This window comes from Corvus brachyrhynchos, unplaced genomic scaffold (genome assembly GCF_000691975.1).
Source record: "Corvus brachyrhynchos isolate BGI_N302 unplaced genomic scaffold, ASM69197v1 scaffold398, whole genome shotgun sequence".
NCBI classification, from domain to species: Eukaryota; Metazoa; Chordata; class Aves; order Passeriformes; family Corvidae; genus Corvus; species Corvus brachyrhynchos.
In genome coordinates, this window is record NW_008239780.1 from 3,451,168 (window position 1) to 3,472,062 (window position 20,895).

Sequence of the window (20,895 nt, forward strand, 5' to 3'; positions counted from 1 at the left end):
TAAATGTTGCAATGAAATCCCAGTTTTCCTGAAATCAATAGCAACATTTTTGCTGACATCAGAAGAGGCAATATGCGTCTGTCGATGCTTTCAGGTTTTTCCTGGAAAAGCCAAAATAAGGCTAATCTGATCTCAACTGATGTAATTGAAACTGAATAATTATTATACAGTGGTTCTGAGATCCCCAAGCAGATAAGCCCATCGTGTAAAGAAAGGGCTTGCACAAGGCAGTATCAGACTCTGCTCCACAGATGTTATGATCCTGGCCACAAGTCAGGAGATGTTTAATGTGTGCTTAACTTCCAAGCTCATGAATAGCTCCTGTTACTTCAGGGAGAGGACTTGCATGCCTAACCTCCAGGAAGTGATGAAATTCCCAAACCATGCCTAAATGAAGATCTAATACACAGACAGCCTTTCTTGAATTTTAGGCTTCTCGCCTGGCAGCCCTGACCTTCTGCAAGCCTGTGGAGGGCTGATAACTGTGTTTTTGTAGATAGTCTCAGCCAGTTCAGTTAATCTAGCAACGACGATGGCTTCCAAATTCAAAATGCAGAAGATCCTTAAACTGCATGGACTGTGCTTCCCTACTTCTGGGAATTTAAAGAGGGAGAGTGCTGTTAAGAGGAGCACTGTGTGTGACTGTAAAATGTAACTACAGCACAATAAACCTTGATCACTTATTAACATATATAGCAAAACCAGAGCAGAATGGAGGATCTGGTAGAGCCTTCCAAAAGTGCCCGAGGCCCTTGGGGTGTGTGGGGCCGTTCTCTACATTGCACCTTGCCAGCTCTCAGGAGTCACCTGCTTGTGTCTGGGGAGGCAGAGGCCAAGCAGTGTGTGGAGAGAAGATAGATGCTTTCTTCCAGAGAGCTTTTTTCATTTTTTTCTTTGATTTCTTCTTGTTTTGTTGCTTAGATCAGTGTTGAGATCAAAGGCATTCCGATGGGATGCACAAACAACTTCTTTTTCTGTGGGAAAGAAGAAAGAAATCCAGTAAGTTATTTTGCACAACTTTCTACTGTACCAGCCATGTTAATTGAGTTTGCTCCTGTGATTAAACTAAAATAGATGTTGATCATATTTTTGGACAGGCTTTTGGCTTCTGCCCTGTGAAAACTGCCTCCCTCAAGTGAGAATTTGGTCTTTAGGGCAGCATCTCCTAAGCAGTCTCACCTATGACTGGGTCAAGATGTTTACCATTGCTCTGTCAGTCCCAAGAGATCCACTTGCTGATTCTCTGGTCATGTCACTGTGCCTCTGAAAAACTCACCAAATGTGAGGTAACCACCATGTGGATTTTCCTTTGATACTTCCTTGAACCCCCTCTCCACTGGGAAGCAGATGTGTTGGCTTACCTGGCATCGGGCTGAGGAACTGAGGCTTAGTTTCTGTGCTCTCCATTTCTTCAGCTCTCTGTCCTTTCACCTCCTTTCATGGTGTGCTGTCAGTAACAGGGGTTGTAAGTGGCGTGGGACAGGGGCAGGTGTCCTTGTCTGTGCAGAATGGTGCTGTGATCCCTCAGAGAGTGCTTGGAAACTAATACATTGATTAATTCCTTTTTAGTGTGGTAGTAGTAAGAATGAGCTACAGATGCCTTCAGAGGACCCATTCCATTGCTGCCAGCATGCTTTGAACAGTGAATTCCTTTCAGCTGTGTCTCTCCCCACATGTTTTATCCATTTTCTTCATTTCCTTCTCTCCTTTCATTTTCCTTTTATATTTCTACCTCATGAGGCAAGTAAGGAGATCATCACAATCTCCATGCCTGCAAGGAGACAAGGATGAGTTCACTAGTGTTTTGGTCATGATAAACAGTCATTGAGTGGCACTGCCAGGCTTTCAGAGGAGAAGAAATCTCAGGCAGAGATTACCATTTCTTTAATGAGAATGTCTGCATAAACCATCATACAATCCAGCATATAATCCTTCACCTTTTCCTCTCTAACAGTTATTTCACTGCAGGAGAGTGCTTTTGGGTAGTTATTCCGACAGCATTTACAGAGCTTCCTGATGCTTCCTTGTAGATACACTACAGGAAAATGCCAACTGGCAATTCATGCTGGAGAGCAAGCATGGGGCAAGTGTCTGTGATGGAGAGGCATGAATGATGAGGGAGCCTGAATTCAGCAAGATGTCATTTTTCTCCTCTGGGCATTCCTCCTTGCACAGCTTGCTGTATTTGTGGCCTAGTTTTAATGAGAGATTTTTGACAATAGATGTGAATGTTGACATTTTCCTCTATTTTTTTTTCTTCTTTGGGTTTGAGCTGAGCACACACTGGAGTGATGAAGCTCAAGGGTGCTAGATTCAGTTCTACTGACAGCAAGTATCATATCCTAGAGTCTTCTTTGTAAATCCTGAAGATGGTTAAATGTCTCTTTCCCCCATTATTTCTATTGAAAAGTAGCTTCTGCCTCATCCTTCTGGTCATAGAAACATTATAATTTCCAGTTCAAATTCACTCATGGCCTTTTTATTCTTCTTTGGTTATTTCTAGTCACTGATCTTGACTAGCTATTTTTCTTCCTTGGTGCTTGCCTTTGAGTTATTTCTGGATTGCAGTGATGACCCTTCTCAGCCTCTGTTTGGTTAAGCTAAAAAAAGCTGGCTGCTCTGGTCTCCCTGAGAGGAATGTGCCTTATTCTGATTATCTTACCAGTCTTCGTCAGTCTCTGGCTTTTTTTTACAATACACACGTACTGAAGATCAGTGTGTGTGTGCTGAAGAGGGGCCCACACAACACCCTCTGTGTCCTGGCTGGTTCCCCCAGGTTCTGGACTGTTTTAAATGGCTTTGCTCACCACAAGAGTCACATGTGATTTTCAGTAAATACATGGTTTTGTTCTTTAAACCGAAACCCCAACCACCATTCAGTGAATGCAAAAACAAATTCTTGTCTGTGCAGAGTAAGGAATGGTGCGTAATTGTTTGGCAAGTTAAAGGATGGAATTTTTGCTGGGACAGTCCAGGTGCTGAAAGTATTTAAATAGTTTGATTCCCTTGCTCTGTGAGATCAGGACAGTTATTGCCATCAGTCCTTTACACTTGTCTGCTCTCCTTTAACTTTCAGTCTCTGCTTCTTCAGGGAGGATCCTGTTTTGTAGTAACAAATGGAACATTTAAATACAGTAGTTACTTGTTGTGTCTGAACTCTCTGATTATTTGCAAATCACAGCAAAAGCTCCCAAACCCAATACAATAAAGTCCATATCAGAGTAAGTTTTGCCAGGCAGCCCAGGTGGTCAGGGTCACAGTGGTCACCTCAGGGTAACCATTGTGAGCCTGATGCAGTGAGATCTGAGAAAATCTGTCCCTGGTCTGCAAAAATTAGTGAGTGGAGTTATTGTGCCATTTGAAAGTATGGGAGCTGCAGTAGAAAGTAAGAGCTTCAATGTAGTTGCGAACCATAGGTCAAAATTTCAGTCAGGGTAACAGAAGAATTGATGGCACCATTTGACTTTCTGCCAGGTGAAGATTGGGCCTAATATTTGTTTTCCCAAGTAAAAGGGTCCAGTCAATCAGGCAGCCTGCCTGGAGAATAAAGGACCAAACCAGATTTTAATTGCCCAATGGGCATTCTTTCAGCACAGATCTGTGTTTATGTGCCAGAATAATTTGGGTTTGTGTCTGACACAGGAGATCTGACTTGTGGAGGGACTTCAGTCTGGGCTGTTATTCTTGGAGGACTGGGGAAATGAGGGTGTATCCTCCCTGCCCTTAGAGTCTGCACCTGAAGACACCTTTCAGGTAGGAGTTGTTTCCTATTGGTGACCAGAATGGTGAATGATGTGCAAGCTCTCTTTAAAGTAATGTGGGAGGGGAAGGAAGAGAGAAAGAGAGAAGGGACAGAAAGATCCTGAAGGGTTTTCTTCAGCCTGGCTTAATTTGGAGGTGACACTTCATATGTCAATTTAAATTAAGCCATTTCAAAGAGCACCCACCCCAGAGCCTCTGATGCACTCTTAAGACAGCAAGTGTGGGGCACGTTGGGTGACTGACACAGCTGAGGACAGAGAGGGAGGGAGCAGCAGGAGGAGCTGAGATGAAGGGTTTCATGGCAGGGCTGCTTTGTCCCCTGCCATGTGTGATCACATGTAATTACCGGGCTGTAGTTCACCTCTGTTTTCTTTATCACATGTTTGGGCCTAGTGTTCTGGTGTGTTAGGTCCAGGTACCTCGTTCTTATGTCGTGTTTTTTTGCAGCCTTTCTGATCTGAGTAAGGTTTAAATAGGAGTCTTGTCTGGGTGTTGAACAGTTAATGTTCAAGAAAGCTAACACCTGCATTTGCAGCCTTGTCCCCTCCTATGCAACTGAATAGCATTTCATGATGGCAGGGAAATAATTCAGTACAACCAGGCCCTGCTCTGTGGGCGATGAATAAGCTCAAGTGAAGTAGAGGTCATTCATGTTAATCTGAAGCAAATAGGATTGTGGGACTGGGGGAAGAGGGTGAACCCCCTTTTATGTACAAATTCTATAGCTCAGAGGCTTAGGAAACACTTAATAGTAAACATTTGCAAAGAATCCATGCCGTTAACCTTTTCCGAGGGGAGAGACAAATGGTTTTCCTGCTTCATTTTGTGCAGGTCTCGCATTTTGGTACGTATGCAAATTGTGCTGGGTGGCAGTGTCTCATACAAATCAGCCTGAAATGCAGAGGCAGCCATGCAAGCAAAATGGCTTGTCTTTCCCTGCAGCTGCAGTGAGACTTCTAGCACAGGAGAACCAGGCAGAAAGAGAGCCTGATTTGTAAGGAAGCATCAGGAAGAGAGAAGAAAACCAGAAATCCTCCTAAATTGCTGTCCCACTAGCAGAAACCTTCATATCCATGCTACAGTGCCGCCGTGTGTTTTTGATGATCTGAGGAGCATCCAGCACTGTTTCATTTTTCTTTGGGTTTTGGAGTGTCCTTATCCTGACTTCTCAAGGCAAGGAAATCTGTGATCAACTCATGGCTGTGCAGAACCGGGGAGGTAATGTTTGGGAAGAAATGAACAGCACTTTTTTGAGATTAGGACTGAAATGGGCATGGAAGATAACATGGATGTGAAGCGTAAGCGGGTACCTTTGCAGGAATATTGACTGCCTGTTGTAAAGACAGTGTGAGGGCTGGGCATTACATTGTGCTGCTGCTGTTCTCTGTCCCAGCTCCTTTGTGGATCTGTGAATCAGGTTTTTTCACACTGTTTAACAGCAGTTACTGATACACCTGCATAGAATCATCCTAATTATAAATCTAATGTGTCTCCAATCCCTTTGCAATATTTCTTTTATGAGTTGGGTAGGAATCAGGCATTTACAATTCCAGGAATAAGTCCCCTGTTCTCTCCCTCTTATACTGTGCTTTTCCATCAAGTGTACCAGGAGCAAGTATCCAGCAGGGTGGACTAAGTTTGACTTTCTGAGTCTGCAGTGCTTCTTGGTTAACATGGCAACAAGACCAAATGTTATTTAATTTTAATGATAGGTGACAGCAAAGCAGAAGAGAAAAGGGAATGGAAGCTGATCAAAGTTCATAAAGACATTCAGTTCCTTGGCTTTTTTTTTTTTTTTTTTTTTTCAGCCAGACCTTTCTGGAGTTCTGGCTCTTTTGACCCCATGGTGCTGGAGCGAGCCAGTGCTGTTGGGCTGGACTGTGGGGGGCTCTGAGCAAGCATGTGCAGAGCACTCCAGCAAGCAGGGAAAAGGGCTGCTTGGCATTACCAGCTTCCCTGTGTAGGTGCAGACACTCCTTGTTTTCAGAGAGGTGAGCTGTGAGAGAACAGTGATGTGGCTGCAGTTTCTCACTGTGCCTTGCTGGATTGGTTCTTGCTTGCTCTTTGATCTTTTTTCACACTGAGTAACAGGCAGCATGACTGCAATGTGATGCTCTGGCTGCAGACTGCATTGTCTTATTGAAAAGTGAATTGCCTCAGAGCCTTCAGTCTATCTCCTGAGATATTTCCTGTTACAACTAGGAAAGCTGGGATTTCCACGTGATTTTGAAGCTCAGAGTTCTGATGTACAGTGAACACAGTGTACAGTGAAATCCTGTCTCTGTGTTCATTCATTGCTGCTTCTGATCCCTTCTTTTCTCTTCCATTATCTCAAATGCTTTTGGAAACTTCATTTTCAATGCACTGTATCATCTCACTTGAGTTCCCTTCTGTGGGCATCATGGTTCAGTAGGAAATGCAACACTGGTTTGAAATGTTTGCAGACAAGATAAGGAAAAACACATCTGTGAGTTATTAGGGTCAGAAGTAATGTCTTTTACCTTTGGAGCTTACAGATGTTTTTTGCCTTTTCATCTGCAAAATACTTACACTTTCCAGCATTGTCTGCATCCAGAGGGTGTGTCTTGGCAGGGAATTATGTTGGACATGCAGGCTGGGTGAAGCTGCCTTGGGCATCTCCTGAGCACTCTGGCTCTGTGGCTCAGCCCTTCTGCGCACTTGTATCAGTTTTAGCACTTCTCCTCTGGTCACTCATGAACTGATTCTGTAGTGGGAGACTTTGGTATTTTATTTTGTAATTGTTCGTCCTCACGTGAACTGCAGGTTTCCGTAAGAACCAGGGCTGCCCTCTTCCCTTGGTACATGAACACCTCTTTTCCCCAGCAGTGACAGCCTGTGCTTTTGACACATCTGCCTCTGCACAATGATGGCAACAGTTGGGTTTTTCCAGTGAGTTCCTGATCAGACCCTTAAAACTTTGGAGATGGAGCAAGTTAAATCCAGCTTTTTCATTGACCAGACCATTGCTCTCTAAAAATGATCTTTAGACAAAACCCCCTTTTTAAATTGTGCTAGAGTTGTCCCATTTGTGAGGTGTTGTGTGTGGAGATCAAATCTTTGGTTAATGTTTCATTTCCATGACCTTTTGTAGATTGCGCCCATTCCATTCCTACCGTGTTCCTGGCAGAAAGGGAGGAGAGATACCATAACACAAGTAATGCCCTCATTTCTCCAGCTTCCCTGAGATACAGATATGTGATTGCCACTTGTTTTTGCAGTTTTTGAAAAAGTAGTCTTTAACTCCAGCCATTAAAAGCATACTGGACTCATGTTGGTTATAAGTGCTAAGGTGCAGGAGCTGCTTTCTAGAGGTGCCAAACACCTGGGAACTTCATCTGAAATGGCAAGTGTTTGGTGCTTCTAAAACCAAGTTTACCATGGAAGGGATCACTAGGAGGAGCCTTTTTCATTTCTCTCCCTCTGCCTTGCAGACATCCATATTCAGTGGTGCTTTCCATGAGCATAGTTGGTGCCATACTGCAATCGCTGGGTTTCCAGCCCCATCATAGGGCTGTTCCACTCAAGGTTAGGTGTTTCCTAGCTTGCAGCTTAAACTTATGGGCAACCTATACCTGCTGCCAACATCATCAAGGAAGAAAGGCAAGATGTAAAGGCTGTATTTTAATTAGGCCACAATCTAATTAACTCACCAGTGCACACAGACAGACTGCACACTGTGATTTTCTTGCTCATTCCCACCTCTTTGGGGATTTGTTACCAATCTTTCTCTCTCCGTGGGAAGAACCTGGAAGCCAGGAGTTTTGAGCTCTGTTTCTGGCAGTGCCATTGATTCACTTGTGACTTTGTGCAAGTCTCTTTGGGTTTTGCTTCTGAGGCTTTACAAACGTAGGAGAGACAAACACACTTCCTTCACTTTTCAGCATTGATTGGGAGCCCTAATTAACACTTAGAAAGCAAGGAGCTTTAGACTACAGAGTGCTGCAGACGTATATTGCTGTGGGAATACAATTAATAAATAATAGCACATATGGTACAGCAGTTCCCACACTGCATATTCCAATGGTTTATTTTCATTATTTGTTTACTGCATACAGTCTGTATCAGTCATATTATATATCTCCTTAATTTTTCATTACTGCTCGAGAAAAACCTGGGTAGGAAATACTAATACTTTCCCTCCTAAAGTACTGACTTAATGGTACTGTGATCCCAGGGAAACTCTTAGAGTGTCCTGCTGCTCTTTGGCTGCCAGTTCTCAGATTCCAGCTCTCCCATCATGGCCCTGGTCACAAGAGAAGGGGACAGGTCTAACCAGATAGTCTGACCTGCCATGCAAAATGGATCACAAAGTTTTAGCCAAAGATTCCTACTTCCAGCTCAATAATTTCTGCTTAGGTTAGAGCAGGTCATTTAGACAGACATCCAATGGGGATGCAGAAACTGTAAGTCCCTCATGGCAGAGCCATTCTTTCTGGCCCTCAGCACATTCTGCAAGATACCTGGCTTTCTGAGTCTTGGGGTTCTCTTTGCAGCTGTAACCCTTAGACACTGAGGTTCCAGAGGGCCAGGCAGTCTTTTGAGGAAGAAGCCAGTACATTAATATGTTGGGTGGATATTTTTTGTGTTAATGTCTTGTTATCCAGATAGTGGAAGCATCACTAAGCATCTCTTGGGGTTTCAAGTGTTTCCTTAACTCTTATCCTTACCCTACCAGGGAAATATGTTCATTTTACTTAAACAATTCGTGTAGCATGTTATAGAATGGATCTACCAGATTTATTTCCAGCAGCTGATGAGACCAAAAAGTTTGGGATATTGGAGAAGGCACAGAATTTTACCCCCGCTAGGAAGGGAGCAGGAGCCAATGTACTCTGTGTACCCATGTGCTCTGGATCTGGAGAGCTCCACACCCCACTAAGTGGCTTTGGAAAGGTTAATGAAGGGAGAAGGTGCCAGCAGATGGCACTCATGAATACACAACATTGTCTCAGGGTTTTGAAGAGCCCCGATCACTTCTGGCATGTGTAGCAAAAAGTGCAGAATAGGGCAACATTCACCTGCTGAACTCAGACACTGTAGGGCAGGTGGCCAGTGCTGCAGTAAGCAGAGAGCCTTGGGTTGGTGAGACCCTGTTTCCGTTCAGAGCAGCTCATCTTTCCAGGCCTGGTGGGTACAAGGGCACAGGAGGGATGTAGTGATGCAGCCCTGCTAGTTCAGTGATGACTGGTGTCACCACCAAACTTTGGGGTTTTTTGACAACAGGATGGCCTACATGGCACCAGGTGTGCTGGCATCGGATGTGGTGGCATGCTCCTGCCCAGTGCCCCTCTCCTGCGACAGACAGTCCAACTGCTGTCTGGTGCAAGAAGTGGCCAGAATTGGGGCTTTATGGTGCTGGCATTTGTTCCTGGTGGGGTGAGCAGTGACATTCAGCTTTCATTAGAAGACAAAAATGGCACACCAGGACATCTGAGGGCACATTTTCAACAGTCAGTGAAGGCAAAGTACAGGCTCTATTTCTGAGCCAGATGAGCAGTCTGTTCCTGGTCCATGGGACTTGTCAGCCCAGCAAAGATTAGTGAGGCGAAAGCAAAGGCTGTAAAGCTCCCCTCCTGTCCAGCACTGGTGAGAGAAGGTGATAAGGGATTCATTGTGCAACCAGGAGATAATTGGCAGCAGTAGTATGAAGCAATGCCAGTTTTTTTGCCATAGAAATTGTCCAGGCATTTTGTTCACAGCTGTGATTCACCTTGCTGCGCAGTCAGTCTGTTCTGGACCATGCAGTGTTTCAAAAAGAGCATGGCTGCCACATAAAATCTCGTGGGATTGCCCAAGACTGTGTGCAGGACTGAGTGTGAAAATCCATTTTGCTGGTTCAGGGCTTGGGAAAGGCAGGTGGTGAAGGGACTGGACCTCCAAAGGGCGAGTCAGCCTCCTCTTCCCTCACTGCAGACACCAGTAAGTGTAGCTAAGGCTGTACAGTCACTTATCTCCTTGGAGGAGGAGGAGCTGGGTTTCATGTGCCACAGCCTGAGCTGACAGATCAGATCTCTTCAGGAGATGGAGCCCATGTCTCATGTGATGACAAGCTTGAAGGAGTAGGGGTGGGTCTCTGTGGTGATGTCTGTGTGGAAAAGTGAACAAGAGAGATTTTGGCTTAGCCAAAATGCAGAGTGCCTGTCTTACCTTCTTCTGTGGCTTGATGTGTCTGCCCAGTGCACAGGGAGAGTTGGATGAGGCTGTATGCTGGTAGCCCTTACTGTAGCTTGACCTGCAGGTGTCAGCTCCAAGGAGACACTGTGGTCAGTGTGACTGGTCTTGGCTAAGGCGGTCCCTGGGGAGCTTCAGTACAAGTCAACGGGAGCTGAAATGTTGGTGATGGGTAAGCCCATCCTGCTCAGCAACATATGTGTCTACCAGCCAGCTTTGAGTCTGTGGCCACGTGTCACTTTGTCTTGTAAAGAGTGTGTGCGCCCTGGAGTTGCCCAGCTGTGCGTTACTCCCAGAGCTCTGCCCCAGGGAGCTGCTCTCCAGAAATCACTGCTTACCTGCAACTGCAGGGCTGTGTGCAGCCCTCTGAGATGTAGCAAAGACAGCATGTGCCAGAGGGATGGTGTTTCTCTTCCTCTGGTGATGAGGAATTTATCTGGCATTTCCTCCCCTGCCTTGTTGAGACTTTATGAACTTCTGGGATTTCCTCCCCTCACCACGGGATAGCAGTTGTTCCCATGGGGCAAGCACCCCTCTCCTCCTGGAGCAGTGGCTCTTCCCTGGGCTGTGCAAGATAATTGGGCTGTTCCCCTGGTGTGGAACCAATGGCTGTGCAAGGCCACTAACGAGAAGGAGCCAGGGTAGCAACAGGATTAAAAATATGTATGAGCAAACATCTTGTTTCGACTGCAAGGATGCACTGAAGCATAAGAGTCTGGGTCCTGCAGAAAGCCAGAGGCAGAGTGGATTGGCATTCAGGCTGGCAGCTGCACAGTAAAGCCACACTGGTAGCACAGGAAAGGGAGGGCAGGAGCCCAGGCTTATTTACACTGGTGTAAGCTGGAGTAATGTCATGGAATCACCTACTACATTTGGCTGCATCCTGTTGGCTGGAGTCCAGTGTGGATACATGGCATCAGGAGAGCATGTGGGATACCACCAAATACAGTACTGGCCTCTGGCTCTCTTCCTCTCTTACAGTGGCCTCCATATGGGATGGGACCTGTCATTGAAAAGATTGTTTGTATGGAATCGTTACCTGCTCCATACAGTGTTGGGAGGTGGATACTGAGTGTGATGCCCCATCCTGGTGGGCTTCATTGGGCACTGGCAGAAGCTGTGTGACTGCCAGTGGAGGTGTCACAGTGGCACAGAGGTGGAGTGGGTGCTCCAGTGGAACATGCTGCTTTTTCCTTCATGAAAAAATAAAGATATTTCATTTAAATTTCTGTTTTAAGGGTGATTGTTCTTGGCTGAGTTGGGTCCCTGTAAAACTTCACAAAGTCATTTCAGGTCGTTGAAAGCTGTCAATGCACCCCAGTCATATTCCTCTCATGCAGTGAAGGATTTTTTTGGGAGGAAGGTTTATGACATATCTTTGCATTGAAGAGCTCAGACTGGAAGGGAGACTTACCAGCTGACTGCAAAGGCATATCCATGACAAGGAAGGCTGTCTTGATACCTTGGCTGAAGAGATGAAGGCCTGATATATCTTACAAGATAAATTAACATGGAGGGAGATGGTTTCTCTGTTTACATGCTGGGTTTACCAGGGATCATAAATCCCTGAGCTTTGTATTTTATGGGTACCAAAAGAAGGAAATATCTCATGGAACATGGAGGTTAGCAGAACAGTTGGGTAACCGTGCAGGTTTGTAGCCTTTGTGATGCATGAGAGCACCCAGACACTATCACTGGGACAGGGATTCTCTGACCCCATGGGAGCTTACTGGACCCCCAGATATCAGCAGGCCCAGGGTGGAAGGGGAGTCTGACCTGGCACTGCAGAGCAGAACAGGTCCAAAGCTTCAATCAGTCTCTGTCTCCAGTGGCATTGAGGCCACGTGTTTATCTTGGAAATCAGACCCTCCAGCCCCCTCTCATTTATTAGCAATTGCAATAGAAATAATAATTGGATTCAGTCCATTGCATTTAACATTTTAATGTCAGCTGAGGAATTCTTCCTGATCCCAGCTCTTGATTAGGTGACATTTTTGAGCACCAGATTAATAAGACTGACTGCATTCTCTGAACAACCAGCTTTCACAGTCAGGGGTAAGGGCTGAAATGTACTGTCATGCTTTATACACTTGACTCAAGTTGGCCAAAAGGTCATTCTTATAATCCTTAAAATATTTTTTCTTACTATGTTTGATTTTGATCCATATTGGATGGAGAATAAAACTTCCATAGATTTTCCATGAACGGTGTTCTCCCACCCTGTGGATGCATGCTGAAATTGGTGCTTCCTTGAGCTTCTTAAAGGAGCTGTCACTGAAAGTGTTTTGAAAATGTGTCCAATAGGTCTTACCCTCTTCCTATTGACTGTCATGTGGCCAGGGTCTCATGAACATATCTTTCCTTAATCTTGGGTTTCAAAACTCTTCTACTGTTCAGGTAAGACTTGTCAAACCTGGGTTGTTTTGTACACTGAAATGCATAATTCAAGAATCATGAGAAGGAAAAACCCACTGTTTTGTCATAAAACTCATGCTGCACTGCTTTCTGGACTCTGAATTATGATAAAAGGATTATTTCTGGGATAGTGGCCTTTTGTCTTCAAATATTTGGTTCCATCTATGCTATGTCAAAGGAGACTGTAGCTGTCCCAATGACATGGAAGATAAGTCTATGGCATGAACTTCTCCTTGGTGTTTGTACCTGCACCCATGCTTAGCCTTCACTATTGCTTATGGAGTTCTCTTTGTGGCCAAAGAAAACCAAGGGTTTGGAGACAAACAGTAGAAATACTGCTTGGCACGAACAAATCTTGCACATTTTACTGGCTGTGCCCTGGTGTGAGCTGCAAGTGTGTGCAGGGCAGAAAGGGAAGGAAGGTGTTGGAGAGTGAAGAGAAGAAGGGGATATTCTCCTCTAAAGAAGTAAGCGCACTGAGGTGGTCTGTACATGTAAGTTTAGTTTTTGGCACATTCTCCATTTACTATCGTGATGTGGTCAGTCTCACTAATAATCCTTCCTCTGGACCAGCTTCCTGAAATCCTGTTTGAAGTGTCTCATTTAATCAGGTTTCAGAGGAATCTTTCTCTTCAGCCATTGCAAATTGTTTGTATCACAAAGACAGTCTCAGTCCTGCTGCTGTAGCTGTTACCGGGCACACGAAAGAAAAGAGGGGCACTTCAGCCGGTGCAGTTAGTGCCTGTGTGCTACAGCAGAGAGCCTTGAATCTTTAATCCAATATCAACCACTTTGCCTGGTCAGCAGCTGGAGAGTTTCTTGCATTTTAATTTTCCAGGTCACAACCCCAGTAAGCTTGAGAAGGGTATTCTCTAAGTCAAGACACACATTCTCTATCATGCTTTTTCTAATTGTAAGGCTTCAGTCTTGCAGGCTGGCGCAGAAGTGCACAGACAACCCTTGTCTCTGGTCTTCTAGTGCTGGGAGGGCACTGCCCTGAGCCAGCCTGGTAGTAAACTCTAACTGTCATGGGATATTCTCCAGGCAATGAAGCCTGCATTTGTGGAAAGGGAACCACATAAAGACCTTTTTCTTCTCCAGGCCCTGTGGGCTGATGTCATCCTGATGCCTATGGTACCTTTGCATTGCAGCATACTGGGAACCCGCATTCTCTGGCCATCACAAGCCATCGTGCAGAGCTATGTGTTTGCCATCCACAGCACCTTTGTTCATACTCACCCATGATACCAGTGGAGCTGTGAAATCAGAGTTCATACTGGTTTAGTATGAGGTTAATTCTCAGATTCACAACATTTTCTGTGGGAAAAGTGGATTTTCAAGGGAGAGCTGAATGAGCAGGAAGAGGCACATGGACATAAGGATCCACTTTCATTTGTGGAAGGGAAAGGAACCACTAAAATTGAAAGCAGCCTCAGCTTCTCATCTGCTTTGAAACATTAACTCAGCCCCTCCCCTGTGATACCATAGCTGAGGGTCTAGGGTCCCTGAAGGGTGCAAACCTTTATGAGTGTGTCTGTGCTACAGGCCAGCCAGAGGTAAGTCAGCCTGGGCTTGGAGTCTGTCTGACTGGTTTATCATGGGATGATGAACTGAAAATAAGGTAGAGTCTTTCCTCTTCAGCTTGTCAGTTTCTGGATGTAAGTCTGTATCTCCATCCTGTTTTGTAGTGCCTTGCTGCTCCCTTCACAGGCTGGTTCCCTTCCGGCTCTCATGGAGCCCGTCTCAGGGCTCATAGGGAAATCATGGACTTCTGTGGCATCAGACCTTTCTGCTTTCACCAGAATACCCTGAAGGCAGCAGGAGATGAGGTATGGCAAAGTTTTCCTAGCAGCTGCTCGACACTGCTTCCCTTCCACAGCAAACAGCACTCTAGTGTCTTCAGTCCAGAATCATCCCCATGTGAAATCTTCTGGTGATGGAGCACAACAAAGAGGTCTGAATCCCTGCCTAAGCCCTTTCTGCTCCTGAAGTACAACTGCATTCAGTGGAAAAGAGCCAGAGACCAAGATTGTTTTATTGCAAACTGTCTGCCTGACAAACAGGCATTAAAAAGATTCAGTAGTGGTCCTAGGGTAAAAGCTGTTAATTCCATTTCATTTTCTAACAGCTTTATTGGCTTGAATCAGTTAATTTTCATACCTTCCCTTTAGATATTACCTTGATATGGTTTTGATCTGGGATGTTGAGATGCTCTGGACAGTCACAGGTTAAACACTGACCTCCATATTCACTATTTCTAAAACCCTAGAATGTCAGGTACCACCAATGGTTTACCCCTTTCAAGTCTGTACATCAAGGTGGGAGCTCAGCAGGTCTCCTGCTGACAGAGCTGAGATCAGATGTCAGGAGCTGAGGGCTGTGCAGGCAGGGCTGCTTCACACTTACTCCACCTCAGTGCTTCAGTAATTAGTCTTAATGATTACATCGAGGTGAATGTAAATTAAAACCCCATATCCAGACACTGCTAAGCCTGAACTGCCACAGTGTGGCAGCCTGTAAAATGATGACATTTCACCTCTTGAGCCTCTCTATTTTGATGTCTCCTGGCAGGCACAAGAATTGGTATCATTCCTGCTCCCAAGTAGTTGGGAAGAAAATGGAGAATGACTTGTGTAAAAATCTAGTATGTTGGCAAATGCTTTTCATACTAAAACAAAGATAAACAGCTGGAGAATGGTTTTTATATGTCTCACCCACCTCTAGACATTTTGCAAGCTGAAAACAGAGGCACGGTGATGTGTGGCTCTTCCAATGAAGAATCACTGTTGAATGACAACTATTTTTGGAGAAGATAAATTTGCTGAACTTGCCCATCTTGCCATGGTGGTTTTACTGTCAGATTGTTCCTTTAAAGCGTACTGCACATAGTCATGCATAGCGGTTCCTACAGGGGAAGGGATCTCTCACCTCTGCTGAGATTCTCTAGTGCAGGGGGTTGGGCATGGTCATGTATCAGTAAATCTGGTGCTTGTGCTGGGCTATGATGGCTTGGCCACACTGCCCTGGGTGAAGAATCTTACTCTCTGGTGCCAAGAAGGACTGGAAACCATTCTGTGCTGTTTGGATAGATAGGGTGAATCTTGACTTTCTCAGTCCTGAGAGCAGGTTGAATTCAACATCTTGAGCAGATAAAATTCAGCAGGCAGGTGGGCCATCTTTGTTTGTTTTCAGTCAAATGGGATGTTCCCCATGAAGGAGCATGGTTGATGTTTAAGTGCAAATCACGATTGGACTTTACAGTGATTGTCCTGAAAAATTCTGGATCCCACTGGTGTTTCTGCAGGAAGCTGTGGGGTGTTCTGTTTACAAGCTGTGTTAAGGTAGGGCTTGATACATTCAAGCTGTTAGTCTTGTTACTCCTGTTGGAAGGTGATTTAAATTACAATTTACAAAAAAAAAAAGAGGCCTGGGAGTGACACTGGGGTTCCATGGGAGACAATACTGGGAGGTTACTGTACAGCTGCCACTGACCTGCTGCCCAGCCTGAGCTGCTCTTTGCCTCAGTTTCCCATCTGCCAAAACTGGAGGAGCAATGCTGCTGGGCTGTAGAGCTTCCCATGGGGAAGAATCACTAAAGACAGCTCTGGTAGGATTGCAGAGCACAGGTATGAGCAGTATCAGCTCATATTGTTTCCCTCTTGCAAAATCCTCTTCCAGGTTGGGGATCTCCTTGCAGACATTCCTTTCCTTTCTGAGAGAGGCAGGATTTGTGAACCTGATGCCTACTACTTATCTGAGAGTATTTCTGTTATAGGTAATCAACTGTATCTTTGTCTTAACTTTGAATTTTCTATCACACACCTCCCCAGAGTAGGAGAGCACTACGTTAGTTCTACTAGCTCCTGGAGGTGGATTATATCCCACTTGATTGTTTACAACAGTTGTGAAGATTCAACACCATTTTAATGAGGTATAGCAGTAGTATATTAAGAAATGTATCTATTAAATGCAGTCTTTAGTAGTTGATTGGTATTTAATTGACATGTGTTAATAGTCCTATTACATCTCAGTTAAGTCCACAGTTGAAGCACTAATTTTGAATAGGGAAATCGTGGTTTGAGGTAAAAATAGGTACTAAAAGTACAGCAGCTTTTAATATAAAAATTTTATTATTAAATAAAGTGTTAAGTATATTAATGAAATCTTATACTGACTTTAGCAAGCGTTTACACTTAGTAGATATTTTTAGAACAAACTAAAATTACACAAAAGACACATTCTGTCAATTATTGCTGGAAGATTCATAAGGACTTATCTATGGAGGTAATTTCTGTCTCCTCTTAGGAAAGATTCAGACTTCGTCATTTTACAGGAAAGTTTTTTAAAAAGTGTGTTGTTTGACATGAAGGTGGGCATTCTTCTCCAGGAACTTGGTCCTGGGGATCAGTAGTTTGGCAACCGAGCTTCTCCAAGCTGTGGTGTTACTGCCATCCATGAAGGTTTCAGACTGCAGCACCTCAATCCACAGTTACTGCAGCCACAGGGAGGTACCTCGTGGGTCTCTTGAGTACAGGGTGAATGAAACCCATGTTTCACAAGGACAGGGTGAAGGACAAAGAGTTTCCTGGGGTGAGAAGACAGTACATGGGTAGATCCCAGGGTAAGACACGGTGTTTGGTGCCTTGCGTGATCCCACAGATTCAGTCTTCAGACTTCAGGGGACATTTCTGTCCTGTCTTGCACCTGAGCTGAGAGGGACCCTCAGGACAGCAGCCATGCATGAATTCTCTTTGAATGAGCTGTGAGTCTCTTTATGAGTCTGTGCCTTGCCCCTGAGCGAGATTTGTAGGACAGGAGTGGGAAGTATTCTAACCATTCACAGAAGCTACCTGAAAATGGGGTAATCCAAGGCACAGAGTCTTTCGGTGCCTTACCCTCCAAGAGGCAGCACGTGAGAGCAACAGCACGGTGGGAAGGCCTCTGTGTGCCAGCCTCACTGTGTCACTTTTCCCAGGCTGTGTTACTGCCCCATGCCCACGTAAGCCCTGGGTACTTTCACTACTCAGCAACTTGAATCATTCCCAGGCAGCACCTGTGTGTCCTCCTTGCTCTGTCCTTGCCTGGATCTCAGTGTATCCCAGATCCCACAGCTGAGCAGTTGGGACCCCTCGCTGCTGGCAGGCAGCCTGCCTGTTCCCATTGCTACATGTCGGTAGGTGGTTCCTATCTAATGAAGCTCCTTTCCAAGGGAGGCTGTTGACGCGCTCCAGCATCGCCAGATGGTCCCCTTACCTCTCCTCTCACGCTCCCTCGGAAATATTAATGATCCCTAAACCTCTCTGATGGAGGGGCTCCTTTTTGTGACAACCTCATTACGTGGTTATCAGAAGCTGCCACTATCCAGGTTGTCAGGACAACCAGCCTGATTCAGAGCCGCTGGGAAAGGTCTGAACCTCAGGCAAATAATCATCCTCAGCTCCCAGCAGATGCTCACCCGCAGCCAATCACTGGGTGCTGGGAAGCCATGACATCATGGGCCAAGCAGGGCCCCAAATTTAATTGTTAGCTTGCAGTGTCCCATTGTGTCCCCTCCCACCAGTGCTTCCCACATCAGCTCCTGGCACAGTTAATCAAGTGCTGCTGTGGTGCCATTTCAGACCCCCCAGGAGCTGCCTGGGCTCGGCAGGGATGGTGGAGGGGCTCCCACAGTCCCCTATGTAATGCAGCCTCGGGGAGGCATGGGACTGTGGGGCCGAGTGCGGGTGCCTCAGCAGCTTGGCATGGGGGAAAACTGCAGGGGACTGTAATACCCACAGTTCTTACAGGACAGAATAAGTCGCTTCTTATTGGGGTTTATTAATTGATGATCAGAGTTAATTTTATCTGTAAGATGAGCTCTCTGGCAGCTACCACTGAATGTGGGAGATTATTGGGATCCTTAATGGGATACCTTCTTCCCATGAAAACCTGTTGACACCCCATCAGCAGTCATGCTGTATTGCTCAGATTGTGTCATGTTTGCCAGCAAGGTGTGATAAATATGGCAGAACGAGTTCTAGTGTGGATGAAGGCTGTGTCCACCTTCCTGCCCTGTTGAAGCAGAGGGCACTCTGTGCCCTTGTGCTTTCACTAGGGCATATCTGAGCCACCTCTGGAACCATGTATCCCATTAAGGTTACATTCTACATAGCACTGACCAAGGCATCCTGCAGATGTGTATCTGCAGAGCTTTCCTGAATTCCTGCCCTGCTTGGGCGCATTCCCTGTGAAAGCAGGATCAGGCAGATTTTTGAAAGGATTCCTCTTTTTACTCAAGAATTTAAACTCACTGGTCATCCCAGCAAAGCGTACACTTTATTTCTGAAAATGCTGGTGCTTGGTGTCCTTTGCTGAGACATTCAGCCTTGCACACCCCTCTGGCACGGGGGGGGTGCTGGTCAGGCAGTGCAAGTCTGCAGCTCTGCAGTCAGTTTGGGAGGTTCTATCTGATTAAATTTAAGAAGTGAGGTTACTGGGCATCAGGCTTTCGAAGTCCTCAGGCACGTTTTGGAGGCTGCAAGAAGGCTATTTGTTGCTCAGAGCTAAAATTTCTTTCTCTTGCTTTGCTAGGTGTTGGCTACCTGGCCCTGAATTTCTTTGGGGTTGCATCTTCAGGAAGGAGTTGCCCCTGAGTGACTCCTGGCTGGGAATGCCCCAAGGAGAGGCTGGGAAGCTTGTGCACAGCCCATCACAGAGACACTCCGGCAGAGATGGTTGTGATACAGCCAGTCCTGCCTATTTCAGTACACAAGAAAGGAGCTGTTGGGGTTGGTGATGCACCTGGTCCAGCCAGGTACTTCCTCCTGCTTCTCACATACCAAAAAGCATTGGGCATCGGGGCTCAAATTAGGGCAGTTTCTGAAGTTATTTTTGCAGGATGACATCCTTGCTTAGAGACCAGATGGCTCCTGAAAAAACAGGGTTTGGGCAGGTCCTGCGGGTTGTGGAGGCTGGACCTCATGGGTGGGTGTGCGGACTCTCGAAGCATTTCCAACTCGCTGGGACATCCACATGACAGTAACACGGAATTGATGTCTAGCAGGGACGGCCCGCTTTCCTATGCCCTGTGGGGACAAAGCCATCACCATGTCCATGTCTGGGCCAGGTCAGGCCCAGCCACACTCTGCAGGTCTGGCCCAGCCCAGCCCGTCCCAGGTGGACCCGTGGAGCAAGTCCAGCTTGCACTGCCGAGCCCGGCACCCTGGGACTGTTGTAGATGCCTTGACCATACAGTCACTTGTTTTCTCCCTCTCCCAGCAATGTGCTTGAGCAATGTGCCCACTGTCAGCACATGGAGCTGCTCACAGTGTGCAGCAGAGCCCTCCAGCTCCAACAGGGTCAGCGTCATTACAGCTGGGATGAGAAGCAAGGGAGCTCTGTAGTTTGGGCAATTTCCCCTTTGTGGCCTTTGCTTTTGCTTCCTCTCTTTGTCTCCTTTGCCAGGAAGGCATGGGACAGGCATGCAAAATCAGCTTCCTATCAGGTATGGGACAGTTGGCTTCCATCCAGCAGCTTAAAAATAGCTGGAGAACCCAGAAAGGCTGAAATGCACAGGTTCAAGGGCTTTGTGGTCTCCAAAGGCCAACCTGAAATGCACAGTTGTTTAAAAACCCTCTGTAATTTTCAGGCAAAACTCCACTGTGCACAGTCAATGCTTGCAAAGTTTCTTTGGCTCCCAGGAGACTTGTAGTTTGGACAGGGCTGAGAGTAAGGGATCTGATCTGCTTTTTCACTGCATGCAGTCACGGAGTCAAGTTTCTGTTCTTTCACAGGGGAAAGGAAACTGAAACTTTCCCTTCATCTGCTCTTGCCCAGCCTTTGGCAAAGTCAGATGGGAGCTGAACTGGGCTTGGTGCTTCAGAGAGCCTGCAGTTTTCTTATGGTGCTCATAAGAGCAGTTTTGCTAAAAGTTTATGCTAAAACTAGATTTTAGTTGGACTTTTTAAAAGGAATGAAAGTGATTCACTCACAGATTCAGTCCTAACATCTGTAATTGCCTGATTTCATGTTCTATCTGCAGCTTTTCCTTGAGCTGCCTTCCTCTTTTGGAAGCCTGTAAGCGGGACACGTACTTCCCATGGCTTGTGGTGCTCCAGGGTGTGGGGCTGGTTGATGACCCACCAGTCTTTCTGAAGCCATCAGGAATGACTTTGAAGGTGGCTGGGTACTGCTGGTGCCCAACCTGCTCAGTCCTTTCCAGCTCTGAGCTGTTTTAAACAGCAGTTTGCAGCAGCCAGTGTGGTTTGCAGGGCTGGGTGAGCCTGTGGGGACCCTGACCGCTCCTTCAGCTGCATTCCCTTCCTCACTGCAGTCAAGGGACATTCCTCCAAAAGCTTTTCATGGACTTTGAAGGGGGAACAGCCAAAGGTGAAAGCCTGCACTCTCTGCTGACTAACCCACCTTGGCTCAACAAGAGTGTCCTCTGCAGGAGTCACCCCATTGTTTGTCCCAACGCTCTTGGATGCACGCAGTGCTGTCACTGGGGTGGACACTACATGCAGCAGAAAGTGGAAGGCCTCCTCTTCC

General features: G+C 46.1%; 1 protein-coding gene across 3 annotated transcripts in view; it reads left to right on the plus strand.

The window, feature by feature from the left end:
* The window catches only part of PAK3 (p21 (RAC1) activated kinase 3), a 132,554-nt gene that overhangs the window by 36,109 nt on the left and 75,550 nt on the right, over positions 1-20,895 (plus strand). The window contains exon 2 of one of the 3 annotated variants that reach the window (XM_017743135.1): positions 3,643-3,753. The exons of the other annotated variants lie outside the window; for them this stretch is intronic. The gene's annotated coding sequence lies outside the window, so the exon portion shown is untranslated. The remainder of the gene's footprint in view (positions 1-3,642; positions 3,754-20,895) is intronic. 3 annotated transcript variants of the gene reach the window in all.